This window comes from Copadichromis virginalis, linkage group LG19, assembly GCF_057382275.1.
Source record: "Copadichromis virginalis isolate Kocher_CV1m ecotype Utaka linkage group LG19, C_Virginalis_male_GT1.1, whole genome shotgun sequence".
Taxonomy (NCBI): Eukaryota; Metazoa; Chordata; class Actinopteri; order Cichliformes; family Cichlidae; genus Copadichromis; species Copadichromis virginalis.
The window spans coordinates 7,015,603-7,023,614 of record NC_140636.1 but is presented as its reverse complement, the minus strand read 5'-3'; positions in this window follow the sequence as shown (position 1 = coordinate 7,023,614).

Below are 8,012 nucleotides of genomic sequence, written 5' to 3'. Positions count from 1 at the left end.
AGAGGACTTGAAGCAGGCAGGCACATGACATGCCTGCAGTGAGGAGTTGAAGATGCCAGAAAACACTGGGGCCAGCTCGTTTGCACAGTGTCTGAGGGTGGCAGGAGACACACCGTCTGGGCCGGGAGCTTTCCGAGCATTCAGACTCCTAAACTGCTTCCTCACAACTGCTTCATGAATATGAAGAGTTGTGGTCGGAGGAGGTGGTGTGAAATCCTCTTTTGTGTGGGGTGAGGGGGCGGGTGTTGCAGGTGAACAGTTTGAAGGTGGTGATGGCTCTATGGAGGGGGGAGAGGTGGGGGAATGAGTGTCCAAAGTGCCTCTATTGTTGGGGTCGTTGGAGGTGTGAAGGCTGCCTGATGGCTCGTCAAAACGACAGTAGAAGTCGTTAAGGGTGTTGGCTAAGAGCAAGTCATCAGTGGAGTGGGGGGTTTTAGGCTTGTAGTTTGTAATATTCCTAAAATATTAAATACATTCTAACAACAGCTGATCAAGCTTAAATGTGCTGCTGTTGTTCAGCCGCTGGTTTCCTCTTTCTGGTGCAAAGTGGGCCGAAAAAAAGAAGAGAGACGGAGTCCCGACAGAAAAGCCGATCAGCTGATCATTAAGCAGTTTCATGATTGAAGTAGCAGCGAGAAGAGGCAGTCGCTTGTTAAGCTTAACGCAGGAATGCTTTACAAACATTCAGAGATGGACTTACACACTTGCTTTACTTCTCTCGGGATAACTTTGTCGGAGATGAAATGCCGGGTTGCTAGCGAAGCTCCAAATGCTATCCAGACCACCGACAGGTCCCACATGCCACAGCCGCTCTATCACGTGATGCATACTGCTCCGACGTGCTAACGTTCTGAGGTGAGTTACGGCGTGTTGCAAGTTTTGTGAGGTGCTTTCGTGATATTTAATGGATCGGATTACATTTTTTATTTTTCTCCAATATCCGATCCAGTAATTTAGGTCAGTATCGGACCGATACCGATACGTAATATCGGATCGGTCCATCTCTAGTTCTTTGTAGCGTTTTTAAGCTGATATGCGGGGGTTTATCTTTCCAAAGGAATTTGGAAATATATGAATCCAGAGATCTGAACCAATCTTGTGATGGTTTGTTAGGGATCATCAAAAATAAGTAATTTATTTTTGGCAAGATCATCATTTTTATAGTGGCGACCCTTCCCATGAGTGATATGGGTAAAGATTTCCATCTAGTCAGATCGCCTTCTACTTTCTTTAGAAGTGGGATGTGGTTTAATTTAGTTAAGTCTGAAAGCTTAGGAGAAACATTAATACCTTAATATTTAATATTTCCGGATTGCAGTGGGGCAGAGGAAGAATTATGGAAGGAGCAGTTAATGGGGAGAACTGTGGATTTTGGCCAGTTAATTGAATAATCTGAAACTCTTGAAAACCAGTTTAGTAGAGTAATTACCTCAGAGAGGTTGGTTTGTGTGTTTTGCAGAAAAAGCAACACATCATCCGCATAGAGACTGATTTTATGTTCTATGTTCTTACATTTTATGCCCTTAATTGTTGTAGCCTGTCTAAATGCTGCTGCTAGAGGTTCGATAAAAATTGCAAAAAGTGAAGGGGAGAGTGGGCATCCCTGTCTGGTGCCCCTCAGAAGACAGAAGCTGGAGGATGTCTGGTCATTTGTTCTGATACGAGCTGTTGGGGAATTGTATAATATTCTTATCCAGTTTATGAAAGTTGCAAATAAAAATTTCCAGTTAACTCTATCAAATGCTTTTTCTGCATCTAGAGATAATATTGTGGTTTCGATGTTTTTATTGTATGAGTAGTCTATTAAATTAAGTAATCTACGAGTGTTTGTTGAGGAGTGCCGACCTTTTATGAAACCAGTTTGGTCAGGATGAATTAAGAGGGGGGTTATTTTCTCTAATCTCTTTGAGAGAGCTTTGCAGATTATTTTAAGGTCTACATTTAAAAGAGAAATTGGACGATAGCTTGAGGGAAATAAAGGGTCTTTGCCTGGTTTTAGCAGGAGACTAATGTTGGCAGAATTCATATTTGGTGGTAGTCTGCCATTTTCCTCGATTTCCTGCATCATTCCGTGGAATACTGGTGCCAGAATTGTCCAGAATTCTTTGTAGAATTCTGCAGGAAAGCCGTCTGGACCTGGAGCCTTATTATTGGGCATACTTATCAGGGCTTCCTGGAATTCACTTGGCGTCAGTGGCAAATCCAGTTCCATTGCTTGACTGTCTAGTAATTTTGGAAGAGTTACGTTGTCAAGGAACAGATCAATTTCATTTTTAGATGGGTTTATTTGTGGTGAGTATAAAGTTTCATAGAAATCCCTAAAAATTTTGTTTATTCTTCCAGGGTCATATATTGTGTTCCCCGATAAATCTTTAGCAGCACATATAGTTGTTTTTTCTTTATTTATTTTTAACTGGTTAGCTAGAAATCGACCTGATTTGTTACTGTGTTCAAAATTCTGCAAGCGAAGTCTTTGTATAAGGAATTGTGTTTTTTTATTAATAGTTTCATTTAATTCTAGTTTTGTCTTGCATATTTTGTTCAATGTTTCCTGATCTTGGTCGCACGCGTAGGCTTCTTCTAGTGATTTGATGTTTTTTTCTAATTCCTGAATATTTTTGTTTTCTTCTTTCTTTTTATGTGATGAGAAAGAAATTATTTTACCTCTCATTACAGCTTTCCCTGCTTCCCATAGAACAGAAGCAGATATTCCGGGAGTGTCATTAAAATCTAAATATGAAGTCCATTCCTTTTTAAAATATTTAATAAAGTCTTCATCTTTAAGCAATGATGTATTAAATCTCCAGTTTTTACTTGGCGTAGTGTTATTCTTGTGCATTAGTGTTAAAGATACAGGAGCATGATCACTGACAGCTATAGGATGAATCTCAGTGTCTGAAATGTCGTTCAGCAGTGAGCTGCTGACCAGAAAATAATCCAGACGAGAGTAAGAGTGATGGACATGTGAGAAAAAAGTATATTCCTTACTGTTGGGGTGAAGGGAGCGCCATGCATCGCAAAGACCAAAGTCGCTCATATACTGTTTGATTATATTTGTGGATTGCCAATTGCGCTGAGTTCCTGTTGTGTTGAGCCTATCCATGTCTTCATTTAGTCCAAGGTTGAGGTCACCGCCAAGAATGAGTGTGCATTCGAGGTGTTCAGAGAGTGCACTAAAAAATCCGTGGAAGAATGAGGGTTCATCAACATTTAGAATAGAATAGAATAGAATAGAATTCAACTTTATTGTCATTGCACATGCACAGGTACAGGGCAACGAAATGCAGTTTGCATCCATCCAGAAGTGCTTAGTGATATAGATATATTACAATATATATTAGCAATAATATAGATATGTAAGTATATTACAGAAATGGGTCTATTATGTTATAATGTACACGGTATGAAGTATGTTGTGAATATTCTATAACTATAAGTATGTACAGGCTGTAGTGAGTACAAGCTATGTACAGGATATGGACAGGATATAAATATGAAAAACTATACAGAATATGAAATAAATAACTTTACAGGAATCTGAGATATACAGCTATACAGAAATGGGAACTATGCAAGTTGTAAACAGTTGTAGGGTTAAAAATTATCGTATGTACAGAATGATTGTTTACACAGGGCTATACAGTAGTGCAGTTAAGGTAAGTGAGGGTGTGGATAATTTCTACAGAGGCTATATAAAGTGCTAGTGGTTGTGAGTGGTGGTTCACTCCATGTTATTATTGTGTGTTTGAGGGTACAGTTGTCCATTGTGTGTGGGTGTGTGTATGTTCAGTCCATGAGTTTAACGTGGGTCAGATGTCAGGAGGCAGAGTTCAGGAGTCTGACAGCTGTGGGGAAGAAGCTGTTCCGGTACCTGGTGGTCTTAGTCCGGAGGCTCCTGTAGCGCCTCCCAGAGGGCAGGAGGGTGAACAGTCCATGTGATGGGTGACTGGGGTCTCTGATGATTTTCCCAGCCCTTTTCAGACACCGCTTCCTGTAGATGTCTTTTATGGCAGGAAGTGGTGCTCCGGCGATGCGCTGGGCAGTTTTCACGACCCTCTGCAACGCCTTCCGGTCCGAGGCAGAGCAGTTCCCGTACCAGACTGTTATACAGTTGGTCAGGATGCTCTCGATGGTGCAGCGATAGAAGTTCACCAGGATGTCTGAGGACAGGTGGTTCTTCCTCAGAGTCCTCAAGAAGAAGAGGCGCTGGTGAGCCTTCTTGACCAGCTTGGAGCAGTTGGTCGTCCAGGTGAGATCCTCGGAGATGTGGACTCCCAGGAACTTGAAGCTGCTCACACGCTCCACAGCCGTCCCCTTAATGTGGATGGGTGGATGTGGGTCAGCATTCCTCCTGTAGTCCACGATGAGCTCCTTGGTCTTCTCGGTGTTAAGCAGCAGGTTGTTTGTGTCGCACCACTCAGCCAGACGATCCACCTCCTCCCTGTAGGCGGCCTCATCGTTGTCACTGATGAGGCCAATCACCGTGGTGTCATCTGCAAACTTAATGATGGTGTTGGAACCATCAGCAGGTCTGCAGTCGTGGGTGAAGAGGGAGTAGAGGAAAGGGCTCATCACACAGCCTTGTGGTACACCGGTGTTCATTGTGATGGTAGATGAGCAGCGGTTATCCAGCCGGACATGTTGGGGGCGGTTGGTCAGGAAGTCCAGTAACCATTTGCAGATGAGGGAACTGATGCCCAGGTCTGTCAGTTTCCTGATGAGTTGTGAGGGGTGGATTGTATTGAATGCTGAACTGAAGTCTATAAACAGCATTCTGGCGTAGGTGTTGTTGTTGTCCAGGTGTGAGAGGACAGAGTGCAGTGCGATGGAGACTGCATCCTCTGTGCTCCTGTTCTGGCGGTATGCGAATTGGTGGGGGTCCAGGGTGGGGGGGAGACAGGATTTGAAGTGTGCTAGGACCAGCTGCTCTAAGCACTTAGTGATGATGGGGGTGAGTGCTACTGGGCGGTAGTCATTGAGGCAAGATGGGTTGGAGTTTTTGGGTATCGGGACGATGGAGGTGGAGTTGAAGCAGGCCGGTACCACAGCGTGGGCCAAGGACAGGTTGAATATGTCTGTCAGTTCTCCTGCACCATTGGACCATATATACTTACAATACATAGTTTTTTGTTCAATATTGATAGTTTAATAATTAGAAATCTACCCTCTGGATCTATAACTGTATCGAGCACTGTAAAATTAACATTTTTATGTATTAAAATTGCTACTCCCCGTTGTCTAGAATTATAACAGGCTGCAAACACGTTAGGAAACTCAGGTGTTTTAAGTTCGTTTAAACCTGTGACAGGTCTGTGAGTTTCTTGTAATAAAACAACATCTGCCTGTAGTTTTTTAAGCTGGTTAAATATCTTTAACTTCTTTCCTCTGGTGCCAGCTCCATTTACATTCCATGTGACAAACCTCAGCATGCCCATAATTGTGTGTGTATGTCTAATGATGTACGCTGGGTGTTTCGTTTAGACAGGTGGAGAGAATGTGGAAACATCCCTTGTTTGTAAATAGAAAGAGAAAAAGAAGTGTGGTGAGAGGCTCCATAAGTCTGACTATGTGTGTGAATATTCACTAATATGAACAAGCGTGGCTTGCTTATGTGTCCTGCAAGTCTGTGCGTGCTGTGAGGCTGTTGTGAATGTGCTGCCGTTGAGCGGATGTGTTTGCGTGATCGTGGTGTGAAAATATGGAGAAATAGAGGGTGTTGTTTGTAGGTGAGTGGGGAAGTGGGTGATCACAGAGGTGAAACACAAGAGAAAGAAAGAAACCACATGAACTGTGAGCAACAACAAAAGAAAAGAAACAAAACGGAAACATTCCAATTAAAGCAATGACGGAGGGTGACGGTGTTATATCTGCTATGACATCATATTGATATTACTAGGTTAAACCCATGTTAAAGGGGAAAGTGTGAATGAATAAGAAAAGAGTGTAGCGGGTTCTTATCTGGAGTGCAGTCAATATAACCACGGTGTGGTGCCGGGGTCGCGGTACAGCTGTCCGTTCACGTAGAGCCGGTCCACGGCGATGACAGCACGGAAGCCTTTCTGGATGAAGCTACGTCGAACTGGGAACAGGACCTTGCGTCGTTCCAGGATCTCTTTGGGGAACTGGTCGTTCACGCTGAAGTCCGTTCCTTTCAGCTCTCTGCCGCGACTCTTCACCTGTTCCTTCTGTTTGAATTGACCGAATTTGGCCACAATAGGCCGTGGTCTCCCGGTCCGCGACCTCACGCCCCCCAAGCGATGTACTCTATCGAAGTCGATGTTCTTTACGGTGTCCTCCGGCAGCTTCAGGTGGATTTTGATGAAGCTTTTCACCGTTGCCTCCGCGTCCTCTCCGGCAGATTCTGGAATACCAGAAAACACAAGATTATCTCTCATGCTACGGGCTTGTAGATCGATAACGGACTCTTTTATTTTTTTATTTTCAATGTTTAGCTGGGTCACGTTATTGGTGAGAGATTTGACCGACTCCCGTAGCGTGGCATTTTCAGCGGCAAGCGTTTCCACCTGCTGCTGGCTGAATTCCAGGGATTCTCTCAGAGATTTAAATTCCCGGTGTAAAATCTCCACCAGGGACAGCCTCGCATCGAAACTGGACAATCGCTTGTCGATTGACTCCAGGATGTCTGCGATGTCTTTGCCGGCAGGCGATGTTGTACCGGGGGAGTCTGCCGGGCGACATCTCTTCGATGACGGCGTCTCAATTTTGGTCGGGGAGGATGCACTCTGGGCCTTCTTCATTACTAAATCTTGAAAACAGCGGTCGATGTAATCTTGGAGAGCGTCTAAACTCTCCCCGTTGTCCTCCAGGGTGTTAGAGATGATAAAACAGATGTTGTTAGTTATATGACAATTGATTAGTATATTTGGTAATACTGAAGCTTGAAAAACTTTTGTTAAACTCTATGCTACCATTTGCTTTTTTTCCGCCAATTCTCCGGCGTCTGACGTCACCTACAACATGGGTCGCTTACCTTACTCGTCACTTACCGTCGCTTACCTTGATGCACTCTCAATCATCCAGGGAAGGAAATCCCAAAAGTTGATTCTGTTCATCTGGACGTTTGGAGAAACGTTTCATCATCATCAGGTGACGTCTTCAGTCTCAGCTGACTGCAGGTTTCCAACCTTATAAACAGGACATTTGCATAATGACAAAAACTAGCACCACTGACTAAGAATGGCCTGTGAGGTCAGTTTATCAAGATTAAAATGCAAACTGCGATGACCATTGATCAACAACCACTGATCAATCACCAATGATCCTATAACTCTGAAGGTTTTTGGCTTCGATCCTCATCCCGTTGGTAGGCAGCTCTGAACACCACATCCAGAACACCTTGGATTTTGTTGAGAAGGTGAGAGATGTCGTTATGGAGGCAGATGAAACCATGGTTTTGTACGATGTTACATCTCTCTTCACTTGCGTTCCAGTCATGGAAGCATTAGAGGTGGCTTGGCACTTTCGTGGATAAAATCATATCCCTCAGGAACTTTTGTCTTACGTTGGGTTAGGCCTCATCCTCTCTGGTCCCTCTGCCATGGGGGGTACCGCAGGGATCTATTCTTGGGCCATTATTGTTTTCATTGTATCTCCTGCACTGGGTACGATCTTCAGAAACACAATTGCATTTCTTCTATATGCTGATGATTGCCAGCTTTCAGTCACTCTCATAGCTCCTCCATAGGACATGCTTGATCGTCTTAGTGATGATAAATCAGGGATCACTCAAAATCTTTTAAATTTTAATGAGCATAAAACAGAAGCAATTTTATTTGGTCCCAGTCGTTCCTCTGGTACCCCAGATGTTGACTTTGCTGCTCTGACCCTCACCTGAAGAGCTCAGTTACTAATCTTGGGATAAAAATCGACTCTGCACTTAGTTTTGATGGCCACGTAAACGGGGTGGTGAAATCTTCATCCTATCACCTCAGCCGTCTGTCGAAGGTCAAGCCTTCTTTCTCAAATGCTCTCAGTCCTGAAAGCACAGCTGA